The sequence below is a fragment of the Anastrepha ludens genome, chromosome 2 (assembly GCF_028408465.1).
Source record: "Anastrepha ludens isolate Willacy chromosome 2, idAnaLude1.1, whole genome shotgun sequence".
Taxonomy (NCBI): Eukaryota; Metazoa; Arthropoda; class Insecta; order Diptera; family Tephritidae; genus Anastrepha; species Anastrepha ludens.
Window position 1 is genome coordinate 101,143,603 of NC_071498.1, and position 17,709 is coordinate 101,161,311.

A 17,709-nucleotide genomic window follows, 5' to 3' on the forward strand; every position below is an offset into this window, starting at 1 on the left:
TGTATGTACATGTCAATAGGAGGAATTTGCATTCAGAAAAAAAGAACGGTTTAAGATAAATCAACACTTATTTTATATTGTATGTCAATTTATAGTTTATGTATTCGACAGCATTTACATACATATGTATGTATGTACATTTGTATATGAAAAACAATAATGCACAAGCGCAAGAACATCATATCACATATGCAAGTATGCCCAAATAACCTCGACTTATGTATGTACACATGTCATACCACATCACATTCTTACAAGAAATCAAATACACATACGCACTAGTGAACGAGTTTCTTCCTAACAAGTGCAAAAACAATTCTGCTCTATGTATGCATATATACCGACTTTATGTCCTAGCATATATACATACATACATATATACCTACTTGCCTTCTAAACTTCCTACAAAATAATTGTATTCATATGTTACAACATTCATGCACGTTCATACATTCAAGCATACATATATGTACATATGCGCGAGCACAGCGCTCCCTTCTTGCTTCCGTGTACTTTTGTCTTTCACCAGTCGATATTCCTAATATTGTACTTACAAAAACACAATACTTTGATAGACGCAAAAGCAACAGCAAGCACAACGCGATGGCCGCTTTGCCACCACACATTCTAAAATGTTCTAGAACACAACAAAAACACATACATACCTCACATGCGCATGTCGCCCAAAGCTAAAGTCTAAGCCTAGCGACTACAAAAACAAAATACATTCGTAGACGCAGTCGCAGCGGCCATGATTCTATCAGCGACGGCGCTGAACAATTTAGAACAAAAACAAAAAGTTCATTCATAAGTTCGAGCTCATATTTCAATTTCATTCATAAAACGACCCGCCATATGCCAATTTTCGCGACCATTCGAAAATAGTCAATATTGGAATATTTCGCGTGGAATTATTTGCCAATATTTGATAAATCTTAAATTTTTGTCATGTCGAGTGGCCGCGGCTCCGTATGTATGTATGCACCCTTATATGTATGTAAATATGTCTTCTAACTGTGCGACAGTCGCGAGTTAATGCGACTTCCAGCGAATCACACATTGCTGTCCGCAAAGCCGCATATATGTACCTTATGATCAGAAAGTACCGGGAATGTTTAAATTAAACAAAACAGAGTTAAATTTAAGGCAAATTTATATTATCTCCTTCAAAATTTGACCCGTCTGAAGCAACACACATGTGCCAACGTTTAACCCAGTCCTCCAAACACCCCCGGCAGGCCGATTTGTATTCTCTTTGATCAGTGCGATGGCGCGTTATCATCATGCAAAATCTGAGGATTGGTTGCTCACATTTCCGGCGGTTTGCAACACACAGCATCTCTCTAAGGTTTCAAAACGGATAAATAATATTCTCTATTGACTGTCTGGCCCGATGGAAGGTACTCATGGTGGACTATGCTTTGGCAATCGAAGGAAGCAGTCAACATCACCTTCCCGGTTCTTTTTGCTCATAGGGTATACATATCCCATGTGTCAAGTGTGCGCAGAAGCTTGTGGTCTGGGTTTGTTAGAATGGTGGTAGTTTGTACATATATTTATACACATATGTGAGTATGCGCGTTAGGCTTCCTGGATGGATATTAGAATATTTTCTCATCAATATGTGTATGTAAGTAGTTCAGATTTGACTGAAGAGATTAAATATAGGAATGCATATTCATATGATTGGCTTTATGGCTGTTTTACATATAAATCAATTCAAATGAATAATGTTATATAGAAAATAAATTTCTAAATAACTGGTATTAGAAAAACCTGAATACACTATTTTAAATCAATTTCAATTAAACCAAATATAAAAAATGAAATAAAAATATCGAACGAAAAACTGTGTACAGGATTTGAACCTGAGTCAAATATGAGACAATGTACTGCATACACGACACGTCTTTCACGATTGCGCTAATCTACAATTATCAATGCTCTTTTCTAAATCACTCATTTATTCGATTCGCAGTTTCATATGCACATATTCTGCGTTAGTTGAAAGTTTGTATGCGTAATTATATGAATATGCATGTGTGTATGCGCGTTTGGCTTTCTGGACGGATATTAGAATGATATTTTCTCATCAATATAATTTGGATTTGATGAAATAGATTATAGATATATGTACATATTTTCTGTTTTGATTGATTTATATAAAAGTCAGGTCATATCCAGTATGAACTATTTTATACCGAAAAGAAATTTCCATTTATAAAATACAAAAAAAAACAGTATTTTAAAGAAATTTTAATTAAAATAAACTCAAAAATTTTACCAAACTTTCCTGGTTTGAATTGTAAAAAAAAAATGTGCAAGAAAAAAATATGACTTCAGGACTTGAACCTGAATTATATACGTGCCAAAAAACAAAACGAATAATTCCGCCGACTTTAGCTTCTGCACCACAAACTAACTGGCGCGCGGCCTTCTTAATCGCAAATTTATTCGCTTCAATTTCCTTAGTAGTGTGCCGAAAAATCTTATGAACTTCCTCAGTAGTCTGGTAAACGCAGAAAATATCTGAATTCTTGTCCTAGCGTGGTAAGTAAATATAGAAACCCTCCACTCGCGTCACTCGCGTGGTAAATATCTGCAATTCGCCACTCGTGAGCAAAGTTGAATTTGAAATGACCTTATTATGAATCTACAAATTAGAACTCGAAAAAAGCTCGTTTAACATTTGCTCCTTCTCATTGCATTAACATTCTCTGGTATTACTTAACAGCTTAGCAGCTTAGCCAAAAACAATTTTTTTTGTAAGCAAAAACTTGAAAAATTAGCAATATTTCTGTTGCATTGTTCACTGAATTTATGTAAACTGCCACTAGTATATATATGTATATGTATGTATGTAATTAAGCTAGAATAACTTTATTTTATGTCTCGAAGAGGTACTAAACCAAGTCCAATAGATAACTACATTCGAGTATATTCGTATTGATTTATTTCTAGCATTATACAGGTAAAAATTTGCTTAAAAAATTCATATGAAAGGTTTTTATACTTCAGCATAAGTTTTAATATTTATTTTTAAAGAATTACAATTTTATATAAAAGAAATATATAAAAAACTAATAGAAGTTGTCACTATATATTGAGAATAATATATTAAGGTTATGAATAAACTTACATATAAATATAACAGTTCTAAAAAAGAGTGTTTCTTTTTTTATGTACCTTATTGTGAAAAATGTGTGGTAAGTACTTATAACGTAGAATTCAACATGCAGCTTGTGTAGGTGCCATTAGGTATCATAAAAGTCATAATGTTACATCCCAATAGGCCCACTCAACAAACAGCTGCCTGCGTGAAACTTCAGCCAATATTGGGTTCAGATTCAGTGAGTCAAGAAGAAGTAGATTAAGTAGAGAGAATTTCATTATCTTCTAAACCGATGTTCTAGAAGACCGGGAGAAGGTACTTGATAACTCTATCCCTTTGCGACTACCTGACTTTGATAGCATCTTCTGGGCAGAAGTACTATGGAGGGGTTGAAAGTGCTCTGCAGAGTATTAAAAACTGATTTCAAAGTGATACACACATTTCTAATTTTTTTAGATTGGCTTTGGCATCAGCAACTACAAATTCCAGAACAGTCGAGCTTTGCAAGAAGGTCAAATATTGCTGAATCAGATTAAACAGAATGAGCAAAAGGGACACAAACGAATTACTGAAAACAGATGGACTAGGATAGGAATTCCCTAACTCGCGTAGCTGTTTGGGAGCACTTATAATACATAAAAAACTGAAAACCTTCTTAGTAGTTTAACAAGCGATTTACTTATACTATGTAGCCCAAAATTAAGAATCCAAATTTAGTTTTAAATAACTTTTTTCTTCTTCTTAATTGGCGTCATAACAGCTTACGCGATTTTTGCCGAGTTTTACAAAGCGCGCCAGTCGTTTCTTTCTCGTGCTAACCGGCGCCAGTTGGACACACCAAGTGAAGTCAAGTCCTTCTCCACCTGATCTTTCCAACGCAATGGAGGCCTTCCTTTTCCTCTGCTACCACCAGCTGGTACCGCATCAAATACTTTCAGAGCCGGAGCGTTTGTATCCATTCGGGCGACATGACCCAGCCAACGTAGCCGCTGGATCTTTATTCGCTGCGCTATGTCTATGTCGTCGTAAAGCTCATACAGCTCATCGTTCCATCGCCTGCGATATTCGCCATTGCCAACGTGCAAAGGTCCAAAACTCTTACGCAGAATCTTTCTCTCGAACACTCCAAGCGTCGCTTCATCGGATGTTGTCATCGTCCACGCTTCTGCGCCATACTTTTGGACGGGCATGATGAGAGTCTTGTAGAGTGTTAGTTTTGTTCGTCGAGAGAGGACTTTACTACTCAATTGCCTACTTAGTCCAAAGTAGCACTTGTTGGCAAGAGAGATTCTACGTTGGATTTCAAGGCTGACATTGTTATCGGTGTTAATGCTGGTTCCTAAATAGACGAAGTCTTTTACAACCTCGAAATTATAACTGTCAACAGTGACGTGGGTGCCGATACGCGAGTGCGCCGACTGTTTGTTTGAAGACAGGAGGTACTTCGTTTTGTCCTCGTTCACCACCAGGCCCATTCGCTTTGCCTCTTTATCCAGTTTGGAGAAGGCAGAACTAACAGCGTGGTTGTTAAGGCCGATGATGTCAATATCAACGGCATACGCCAGCAATTGTGCGCTCTTATAAAATATTGTGCCTGAACGATTAAGTTCCGCGGCTCGTACGTCTGAAACCTCGTTTGGTATCAAACGGCTCGGAGAGGTCCTTCCTAATTCTGACGGCGCTGCTGGTGTTGAGCAACGTCATTTTGCATAGCCGTATTAGTTTTGCGGGGATACCAAATTCAGACATCGCGGCATACAAGTAACTCCTTTCCGTACTGTCGAATGCAGCTTTGAAATCGATGAAAAGATGGTGTGTCTCGATTCTCCTTTCATGGGTATTTTCCAAGATTTGGCGTATTGTGAATATTTGGTCGATGGTAGACTTTCCAGGTCTAAAGGAACACTGATAAGGTCCAATCAGTTGGTTGATGGTGGGCTTCAGCCTTTCACACAATACGCTCGCTCGAACTTTATAGGCGATATTTAGAAGACTAATCCCGCGATAAATAGCACAGATTGCAGGATCGCCCTTCTTATTGATTGGGCAGAGCACACTTAAATTCCAATCGGTAGGTATGCTTTCATTCCAGCATATTTTGCATAGGAGCTGATGCATGCACCTTACCAGCTCCTCGCCGCCATGTTGGAATAGCTCAGCCGGCAGTCCGTTGGCGTCCGCGGCTTTGTTGTTCTTTAGCCGTGATATTGCTATTCTCACCTCGTCATGGTCGGGTAGCGGAGCAACAATTCCGTCGTCAACTATTGGGGTATCGGGATCTTCGCATTCTCTTCGACATGCGCACCATTTGACTATGGCGGCAATATTGAGAGTTTAAAAGATATCGGCTACTAAATAGCTCGAGCCACTAAGATGATTCATTATTATCACTGGCCTATCGGCACGCCAATGTTATTAGAAATAGGAGAACGGATGCTTCAAGCGAAGAAACGGAGAAAAATGTGTTCTTTCGTGATGTACTATTCGTTTTTCAATATTCCTCTGATTCTACCAATATGGTAGGTGGATTCGGTTTCAAAAATGAGTAAAGCAAAATTTTATTTAATATTCTGCTCTACTTAAAAGCTAACTGAAAGATGTTCGCTAAAAAAAAATTGGGAAATCATTGTTTTTGTTTTTGTCATCTACTGATTATGTTCTGATTAACCGCTTAATCAGGCATTGAGGAAACAGCTCTTAGTGGAATACCAAGCTTCTACAACAACAAAAATCAAGGCATCCAGAAGAAATTAATATTGACACGCATATCAGATGATTACCAGCAGCTAAACAAAATATTTACATAGATAAGATTAAATAATTTGGAATTACAATTTTCCGGCACTTGTAGCACAATAAAGTTATCTTAAATAAATGGCACCTTCCATATACAAATGTTGAATCAACTGTAAATTCTTAATTTTGTATTATTTCTGATACGAAATAAAGTTCATGAAAAAAAACAATTGCAAAAAAGGTTATTAATTAATACTTATTTGTCGATTAAAGAAAGACACGAATACTGCAAATAACTGCTAAGCGGTCATATTGCGAAAAAATTAAACAAAAAAGAGTTTACAATAACAAATGAAAGCTTTGGCATGCAAAAGTAATTTGTATGTCATTTGTCGAACAACGAACCATGCAAGGAATTTCGTGATGTTTTATAGACGATACAAATGTATGTACGTATAAGGTACAGGTGCATATAAACGCATATTTATGCATACATATTAAGTAACATACATACAAACATACAAAATACACTGCGCGAAATTGAAATAAAGGCATATTGTTTTTCCACAAGACCTTTGATTAAAAGATCTAAAGCACACACATTTTTTACATTGTGTAGTAACATTTCCTAATAGTCTGGCAACAAAAAGTTTTTAAATTAAACGCGATACAAATTTCCTGTACCACATAAAACATAAAAAAAGTTAAAAGGCAAAACTTAAAGAGGAAAAACAGGGCACCGTTGTATTTAAAACAAATTTGAATATCATAAATAATAGAGCCTCTAAAGGAATTTCACGAAGTGTATGTACTTATACATACATAAGCTCATATAAAAAGCATTAAAGGCAAAGACAAAATATTTACATACACGACATTACCAGGCGATTTAAAGTCGTTTAATGATCTTATCTTATCTGAAATTTGACTTAACATTTATTAACTTATTTATTTTATTTATTTCATATATGTATATATATTTTTTCTTGTGCTACTAAGAGCATTAAGTACAGGTAATTTGACTAGAAAAAAAACTCAAATACATGAGTACTTAATATTAACTTAACACTAATAAATTAGCAAACGGATGCAAAACGCTCCGGCTTTGCAAGTATTCGATGCGGTACCAGCTGGTGGTAGTAGACGAAGAGGAAGGCCTCCTCTGCGTTGGAAAGATCAGGTGGAGAAGGACTTGGCTTCACTTGGTGTGTCCAATTGGCGCCGGTTAGCACGAGAAAGAAACGACTGGCGCGCTTTGTTAAACTCGGCCAAAATTGCGTAAGCGGTTATCGCGCCAATTAAGAAGAGAATAAAGTAGCATCAAATAATTAAGAAATAAATAATTAAAAATACAAAAAAGATAGATTATTTGTCGTCAGTAGGCAAAATACCATTAAGGGGTCCCGGGGGTATAGAGCTCGAAAATTTAGGGTATTTTTAAACGATATTTAAAATTTTTTATGCTTTTTATTTAACTTCTTTTACATACAAAAATTAAAATATTTTTTTTTAATTTTAAAAATTGTCTTCCTCGGTAGTCTAGTATAAGTGCGCGAGCCTGCCATCACAGAGGTTGTGGGTTCGAATCCCACGTAAACCTCTCTCCTCTCACTTTTCCACAATTACCAACTTTCCCTGTTTCTAAAAACAAAAAAAAAATATTCTTCAACCCCAAAAACTTATCCTTCCCATCCTTATTCCCGCACAATATACCGCTAAATCAAGCAAAACCAGTTGCATTGCATCAGTGGCGCCAGCAAGAGGAAGCGGGCAATCGCGGTAATAGCGTAGACACACGAAATTTAGCGAAGTCCTCACGCATCTGTGCTAGCTTTCTGACAGAAAAATGTGTAACACAGATGGCGCTCCTAGCAGTAAGATGGTATTGTTCCTAAGCAACGACAGGTGGGTATTCCCACTACTTAGGACTGGTAGCGGCAGGCTTATCACCTACCCTGTCAGAAATCAAAATAGATTAACGAAACAAACGCAAGACTGGGTCTTGTTGAGGACTTAGCTCCCGAGAGCAATGAAAAAGGCAAAAACAAAAATGGCGCTGAGGTTGACCCTACCGAAAAATTAGACTTGGACTGTTATAGTCCATTTTGGCTCTTCTATTTATCTGAAACACAAGTACCTAAAAAATTATTAATCAGTATGACTGTAGCTATGTCTTGACAACACCAGGCCGAAAAAAGTAGTTTTGAGATAATTGAGTTTAAAGTTTTGAGAGTGGCCGCGTGACGAATCTGACTCTACCTGCTAAAACGGCTGTAGAATCGAAAATACTGGGAATATCCTTCCAAATTTGACAGTATATTCTTAAAAGCATATACTTTCAAAATATCAAAAAAAAATCGAGTCGTAAACGAAGCAGAGATTTCTCAGCTGTAAGACTAACTTCTTCGCTTGAAATGGCTTTGTTTGTCACTGTAGTAATGCCCCGCTTCCGCAATAAGCGAGAGGGTACGCCCAAGTGCAGGGATTGTGCCTCATAGCATATAATATCGAGAAATTAAATTATTGACACCTTTTTTTAGCCGAAGTCTTTCACCAACAACCTCTTCCATGACATGATTTTACATTCATCCGAAAACACAATTTCCTGCCAATGAATTGATGTCAAATGCGTTCTTTTCTGGTTATGTCAGCTCGTCTTCTCTTTCAGTTTCTCGGTGTCTCATTGCATCTTAAAGTATGAGCAATTTCTCTACTTGTGATATTTTCGCTAAACTAACAAAAAATTTTCATCGCATAATCTTCGATATTTCGGCTTGTTAAGCACTTCATATTCGGCACATTAAATTTGATAATGAAAATTTGAATGATACGCCAAAAAAAGATCACCTAAGTGCTCAGTTGCAGACTACGTAATGCACGAAGAACTGAGTTGCATTGGAAAAATCGATGTGCGGCGTTAGTATTGTTGCCGAGTGTATGTATATATATGTATGTGCGTATGTCAGTGCTAATGTGCGTGCTACTGAATCATATACATACCTGCTGTAGAATTCTACTTGGATTTTACACTTAAAACACAGCAATAACCGTAAATCGAAATCATTCAGTTGGAAATTTCGGCAAACTTAAAGTAGTAACATTATCAATATACACCTAAGCAATAAGTGAAGAGATATTTATGAACATGTATGTATGTATGTAAGCAAATTAGGGTGTACCGATCATTTCCGGAGTCCATTTCGAAAATGCCTATAAATATTATTAAAAACTCATTCAAAATCATTTGGAAAAAACCTCTTGAACAAAAATCCACGCCACCCCGCATATCGCACGAGGCGCACCAAATACATCGGCAGCTTCGAACTGCAAGACGTGTTGGCACTTTTGTGTTTAGCGTTTTTTATTATTTTGTTATTTTATATAGAATTATAAAATATTGCTATTGTATGCTTTTTTGTTTACTAATTATATTTTTTTATTTATTATGTCTAGTACTGAGCATAGCCTGCCGAGGTGCCCTATATTTTAACGCTTTTTAAAAATGTTAGCATATTCTGGGGTTTATTATTCCATAATTTACATGAATACACGGCAATACCACGAAGGTGGTGTAGCCTTTTTCTGCATATTGCAGCACATTAACGAAGAGTGCATTCTGTGTTTTCTGTGACCATTTCACAGATTTTGCAAATGATGGTCTCAGTGAGACCAATTTTGTTTAAGTGATATCTCTGGCTACAGTAGTCTGTAAAGTAACCAGTTAAGCCTACTCTGTTCACCGGTAGTAGGATATCAGAAATTCCTGTCCGGCGTTAGGAATTATTTTGCTTGCCGCTGACCGATAAACTCTCACCAATGTTCAACGAATTTATTTTCCTCCCACTTTCTAAAAAAATCAGTAATGTTGCCGTTTACAATTCTACAGAAAGGCTCTGGACCAATTAGAGGCATGTTTGCCCTTTTTTAGCTAGATGATCAGCAATTTCATTGCGCTCACGTCCGGGAATCCAACCTAATAATATTAAAAAAAAAATTAAATCATAATTCGGGTTTTCGGTTATAGTCCTGCCATAAGTTCCGTTACAAATTAAGTCCGTTAGAGAAATGAAATTATAATACCTTTTTAATAGCATTCCTTTTATTCAATCATGTAAATATTAAGCAACAAATTTTTAAATTGTATTTGTATAATTAAACGCTTGCAACAACATTTTTTGCGTCTTTAGAAGTTTTAGCTAGATTTTGTCATTTTGCTTATTAAAAACTTCAACAGTGAAAATTGTCTCATCAGTGAGAAGAATATTATCATGGCCGTTGACCGCGTACCACCAAAAAAGATGACTGTCAAAAAATTACCAGTTGAGCGACGGAAGGCTGTCATGTGGGGATCATCTCTAATTAGTCTTGGCATGGATCTAATCGATGCATTATTTACCTGGACATGATTTTCCACTTTTTAGGGGGATTTCTGCGAACTCTTTCTCGAACGGCTTTTATGGCTGCCCTGATTCGAACTTCAGACGTTTGGGAAAAACGATTCATCGTGCGGTGAACAAACATTTTCGAAATATTCAGTTTTATCAGCAATTCGTAAATCTCACTAGCACTTTTACTTCACTTACGTAGTGCCATCACTGCAATGCGATTTTCCTTAGGAGTGGAGACCATTGTTAACAAGCAAAATTTGCCACAAAACTGAGTATAAATTATGAGTAGACAATGCATATGAACAAAAGCAGAAACAACGTAACTTTTTTCTGCGAATTTTTTCTCTCCATATGCATTGTAAAATTTGTCACCCAATTTATGGCAAGACTAAGTACATGAAGCGCTTTGTGTTCAAGATAGATTGATTTGGATGATATTTGCATTCTGGTTGTGGGAATAGTCGATATCAATTTTTATTGAGCAACAACGTTTAGAGATTATCAAAATATTTTATTTCTAAAATTGTTTAATTGGGAATATGTGGAGAAAATTAAGGGGACAGATACCTGTAAACGGCCATATTTTCCCTGATTTTCCTTAAAATTACTAAAAGTGAAGAAATCAATATATTTTTTTCAAAATTGGCATACAGTTTATTTATACATTAAAATAATATACATTTTTTTTTATTTTAATCATTTAAAATGGCGGATGTACACTCAATTCTTCCAGGAGGGTCGCAGCGGGGCTTCTCAATCGGCGGGCATTGTAGCATTGGCGTCAGGGACCTGAATACAAAGAACCAAAAATTTGTTTGTTTATTAATGTCATAATTTCTATATGAATTAAAAAACAAATGGAAAAAAGAATTCGCGGAATAAAATGCATACAAAAATTGAATTTTGGGGCGCATTTTCCTACTATTTTTCTTCTAAAAAATTATTTTTTCGAAAACTCGTAAATTGACATAGAAAGTAATATCATAAAAAAGATGTGTGCAAAATTTCAGAGAGATCGGTCGATTACTTTTCGAGTTAGTGTATACGCCAATTCGAAAAATATAGTTTTGAGAAAAACGCGTCTAAAGTTTGAATACAACGTAACTATACCTCTCCCAGCGCTCGAACGCAAAGAATAGAGTCGTCACGGTTGACGATCTATAAGAAATACTCAAATTTACATTCTTAAAATTTTTTGACTTATTCTTAACGGATTATATTAACAATTTTTGAAAAAATTTTTTTTTTTCGAAATTTTACAGGTATCTGTCGCCTTAAGTGACTTTTTAGTTTCCACAACTACTGAGAATCAGGAAAAATTGAGAAAATATATTAATAAAAAATTGAGAAAATATATATAATATTGTAGAACCGTAATGTTTTTACAATGAAAATATTATTAAAAATTCTAAAAATATTACTCTCCTCGTCGCTAGTCCCGAAAAATTGTAGAAGCATGCGGTAGTGACTTTATAGATACTCGAATTTTTTAACGTTTTTGTTAGAATGTCGACAATCATATTCTGAATGCACCCGATGGGATAGGAAAGCCACCTCTCGCGAAAAACATAATGGATGGATTATGGAATCAAAGAAAAATAGACCTTGGCTGTGCTTTCTCAGAAATAGCAGCCACTCAAACAATCTCTAATATCTCGATAAGTTTGAAATGTAACGCTTATAAGAAGGAACCACAAACGTATATGTCATAAAATTCTATCATTACAAGCCGCTCGGTAATATTTTGCTGAAGTTTACTAGAAGACCGGTGATTTTAGACCTGAAAAATACTTTGGGAGACATGTAATAAAACTTCGAAAACCTTTTGAAATCAAATATATATTTGAAGAAATATTTTTTTATTTAGTCAGAGTAAGTCGAATAGACGAGATTTCTCATTCCCGGTCACCTACAAACGAGAGATCTCGTTCCCGGTCGTCAATGTGTTAATACAAAAAACTCAAAATTCAACCTAAACACCAGAAATAAGTTAAACCGTAAAATGTGTACTGTACACTCAAACGAAATTAATCTGTGCATATTTAAAACAGCAAATGTACCCACACATTTTACACAAATAGTTTTTCTCTTTTTTGTTTGTTTTTGTTATTTCGCCACACCTTAATGTGCATTTGTATATGCATCTGAAAGTATTATAGCACACAATATACGATACTTACCAACCCCATTAGCGAAGTCGTAACTCATTGATTTTATTTAAAGCCTAGTATTTTTTGTATTATAAAAACAAAATTGCAAAATTATTTTATTATTGCTTGTAAGTAGATAAAAAAATTAATGGGGGAGCAAATTGTTACGGTGTAAACACGTTAAATGTTAAGCAAATATGTGGGCTTGTATGTATTAACTGGCTACTAACTCGAATGCAGCGTTAAATATGAATAAACAAATCATTGGAAGCAATCTGCAGTTCCATCGGTTTACAAGAGCGCAAGAAATGCCAATTAGGATATGAAGAAACTATAAAAATTGTAAAATATAAATGCATATATAGGTACAAATGTACACATATGCACATATACATATGTGTGTAAGTATGTAGTTGCACTTCTAATATGAATAACAAGTTCATTGAAAATAATTTAAATTTATTTGTGAAGCAAATATAATACCTTTGCCGGCTAATTAGGAGAAGTGCTGCAACCTGAATTATTTAATTTATTTGTTTTAAATGGATAGATTATAATAAATTTATGTTATTCATATATATCTTTTTTATTTTTTTTAATTATGAACTGAAATTGAAATTGGTTGGCGCAATAACCGCAAAACCGATATTGGACTAGTTTAGCCCCTTATGTATATAACTAATTGGCACGTACCTACAAGGAGGTACCTAATTGGAGGTACCTAGAGTTTCAAGCCGACTCCGAATGGTAGAAATTTTTATGAGGAGGTTTTTCACGGCAGAAATACACTCGGAGATTTCTCATTGCCTGCCGACCGCTATTAGAAAAAAACTTTTTCTTAATATTGGTGTTTCATCGAGATTCGAATGGTAGTCACCCACCAACCCATTCGGCTACGGCGGCCGCTCTGAATATATTAATAAAGCTTTGGAAAACAATTGATTCACATTGGAGATAGCTTTACTTACTTATTAGTAAGACATATAAAAAACCAATAATGAAAGTGTTGTATACATATTTTGGTTTTGTTTTTTACGAAACCATATATAAAAACTACTTATCAAGTATAAAAAAGAGAAGCAGTAAAAATATTATTCGCCGAGAAAGCTGACTATATCGACTCTATGAAAACATATTTTTTGTTGTCAAAACGTACTTACGTTCATTGTTCCATGGCCTACGATTCTCGCCTTCGCTTTTGCAAATACCAATCCAATAAGGATTAGAGGATAAGGAGGATTGTTCCGTGTGTAGAAGCCCACGTAAATGGGGAAGTATCGGCCCATTGCAAATAAGTGTAAGTTAAAGGAACAAAATTTTATTTATGTAATATAAAAATTATTGCTAAATTGTTTAGTATTTTTTATGGCAGTTATATCTCTGGTATTAAGATTAAGTGAATTATTTTCGACTACGATTTGATTTCTCTTATCCCTATAACCTTAACCTTGCGTTAAAAAACATAAAATGTCTATCAATAACTGTACTGGAATAAGAGATAAAATAGCTGTTTTTTTACCGTTACACTGTATGCATATGTATGTGAATATGTGGCTCAAAAATATAAATGTATGTATGGCCCCAGATCAGGCACCAATACTCCATCTGCGTTCTTCTTTAAATTTGCAAAATACCGTCTACAGATGCAGATGTTTATTGCTAAGAACCTGTTAATTTTTAGGATAAACAAAAACGTTCAATACCGAAACCTGTTGACTAAATACGTTAATCAGGTTCACACGTAAAGAATGCAAACAAAAAAATATTATCGAACACAAAGCAACAACAATGCAGTCCACCCTAATAATTCAATCCAAAATACTCGACTTTGCTGACAAATTTCGCCACAAACCTTTAAAGTAAGAAGCTCAAGCTCGAAAAAAATTCTATACTACAATCAGTACTGTGCTAAAGCGTCAAAGAAGAGCATTCTTCACAGCATCTCCGAAGCTTCAATTTTGGTTGTTTTACATATTTTTATATACCAATTCAATACTTCATCACTTGCGTAAAACTAAATAATAACTTGAAGACAAATGTGAGTGTGTCATTAATGGTGATAACGAATAGTGTTGAAATTTTAAATTTTTTCTTTTGGTTTTTTTATTTTTAGACAACAAAATTAGTGTATGTTAGTATGAGAAAACTTAGTGTGTGTTTTATATGTGTTGTTGATGTAGCGAATGTTAAAACAACAATGAATTGACTACATATTTACGTCACGAAAAGAGCCGGTTCAAATAAATTCTAATTATTTAAAATTCTAAAATTAAAAAAAAATGAATTTAATTTAAATTTATAGCAGAGAATGTTGCGCAAATTAAAGACAAATATGTGTGTGTGAGTAGTGTCGCAAATAATAATAAATTCAAGGATTGTTCTGCTTCAACTTAATCGATACGAACCCGCGCGGTTCCCATTTTTTATCAAAAACGGCGGCTTTAAGTGATTTAATACATAAGGGGAAATATTAAAGCTATGTAGCTACCGCAAGAAGTAATGGAAATGAAAGTAAAAATGTTGTATAGCCTTTTTCTATAACGAGCGAACGTGGAACTTTATTATTAATATTGTTTGGACGAAGATCATACAGTCTCAACGAAAACTTTCTAGTACAAAAAGGACTCGTATATAAATTTACAGACTATTGAACCATATTTGAGTATCAATCAGTCTTACTGAAGTTGTAAGAATTAATTATGATAATTTTGTAGCATTGCCTTAGTAAACAAATAAGTCTAATTTTTATGGGCCTACATCCGTCTATGAAAAATATGAATGAAAACGCAATTTAAATTTGTGTTGACTATTTAAGCGATAGATATGTCTACACTCTTACCCATTTAAAATATACTACTGTACATATTTATTTATTTCAATTTCAGCAGTCAGAGTAAATCTCAAATAGATTACTAAAACATAATATACAGCTACAGTAAAATATATGGACTAGTTACAGTTTCAAAAATGTTTCGCCACATTTATTTTAGACTTAAAACTCTCGCGAGAATTTGAGAATACGTTTAAATTTTAGTAAGGAATTTATTAAACTTGAAATTCGTGTTGTGATAAGATATAGCTCTAGCAAGAAATGTCAATTAATAAGACTCAAGACCATGTCCCTAATAAGCATAACCGATAAAGCTTAACTACAAATTTCTTATGTCGGCAATGTCAACAAGAATGCACACAATTCCAACGAAGAAAATGGCATACTAGTTAAGCGTTTCTAGACCTTTTCTACTCTTAAGTTAAAGCAAGAATAGGTAAGATCTCAAATGATGCTGCAATACTGAAGATTTTAACTTACAAATGAAAGATATAAACTCTTAGGTGTGGTAACGTCCCGAAATTCATTTGAATTCATCGTTAGGTAGCCGCTAGGTCTATACTAGACTTTGTAATCATAAATTCTATACTTAGTGTCATAAGTCTGCGCTCTTTTGTGGGCAACAAAGTTTTTAAGTTTTTGAAATAAATTTTTATTATTTTTAACTAATATAACGGCATATATATATATATATATATATAATTGGCACGGACTTTTTGGGTGCAGATATTTTCATGAGGAGCTTTTTCATGGCAGAAATACACTCGGAGGTTTGCCATTGCCTGCATTAAACTTATTAAATAAAATGCATAATTTATTATAAATCACTCCATTTAACAAAAATTTCTAGATTTTATTTGATACGCAAAAATGAAAGACTCTAAGTCTACGCGGATTTATAAAAAAATGAATTTATTCATAAAACTCTCAAAAATATGCACGTTGCATCTATAAACTGCAACTTTCTCACGCCACCATCAGTCATACCATGCACCATGCTTCACTGTTGGTAATAAATTTTCTTTTTTCAGCGCTGCATAAGATTTCCTCCTCACAATTCTTCCTTTGATACTAAAAATGCAAAACTTGCTGCCATCAGAAAAAATAATCCTTTTCCAAAGTTCTGTAGGCTTGTACATATATTATACATATGTATAAGTTCATATTCGAAAGCCATACGTTTTTGCCTATTTATTAGTATATAGATATAACTGGCTCCTTCCTAGCAACTCCTCCACGAAAGCCGGCCTTTCTTAAGAGTTATTCTCTACTTCATATCTCACTTTTGAAGAAGTTATCACCTTTCTTCACAAGCCCTTCACAAGCAGTATTATACCAGAGAATGTTAATGCAATGAGAAGGAGCAAATGTTAAACGAGCTTTTTTCGAGTTCTAATTTGTAGATTCATAATAAGGTCATTTCAAATTCAACTTTGCTCACGAGTGGCGAATTGCAGATATTTACCACGCGAGTGACGCGAGTGGAGGGTTTCTATATTTACTTACCACGCTAGGACAAGAATTCAGATATTTTCTGCGTTTACCAGACTACTGAGGAAGTTCATAAGATTTTTCGGCACACTACTAAGGAAATTGAAGCGAATAAATTTGCGATTAAGAAGGCCGCGCGCCAGTTAGTTTGTGGTGCAGAAGCTAAAGTCGGCGGAATTATTCGTTTTGTTTTTTGGCACGTATATAATTCAGGTTCAAGTCCTGAAGTCATATTTTTTTCTTGCACATTTTTTTTTTACAATTCAAACCAGGAAAGTTTGGTAAAATTTTTGAGTTTATTTTAATTAAAATTTCTTTAAAATACTGTTTTTTTTTGTATTTTATAAATGGAAATTTCTTTTCGGTATAAAATAGTTCATACTGGATATGACCTGACTTTTATATAAATCAATCAAAACAGAAAATATGTACATATATCTATAATCTATTTCATCAAATCCAAATTATATTGATGAGAAAATATCATTCTAATATCCGTCCAGAAAGCCAAACGCGCATACACACATGCATATTCATATAATTACGCATACAAACTTTCAACTAACGCAGAATATGTGCATATGAAACTGCGAATCGAATAAATGAGTGATTTAGAAAAGAGCATTGATAATTGTAGATTAGCGCAATCGTGAAAGACGTGTCGTGTATGCAGTACATTGTCTCATATTTGACTCAGGTTCAAATCCTGTACACAGTTTTTCGTTCGATATTTTTATTTCATTTTTTATATTTGGTTTAATTGAAATTGATTTAAAATAGTGTATTCAGGTTTTTCTAATACCAGTTATTTAGAAATTTATTTTCTATATAACATTATTCATTTGAATTGATTTATATGTAAAACAGCCATAAAGCCAATCATATGAATATGCATTCCTATATTTAATCTCTTCAGTCAAATCTGAACTACTTACATACACATATTGATGAGAAAATATTCTAATATCCATCCAGGAAGCCTAACGCGCATACTCACATATG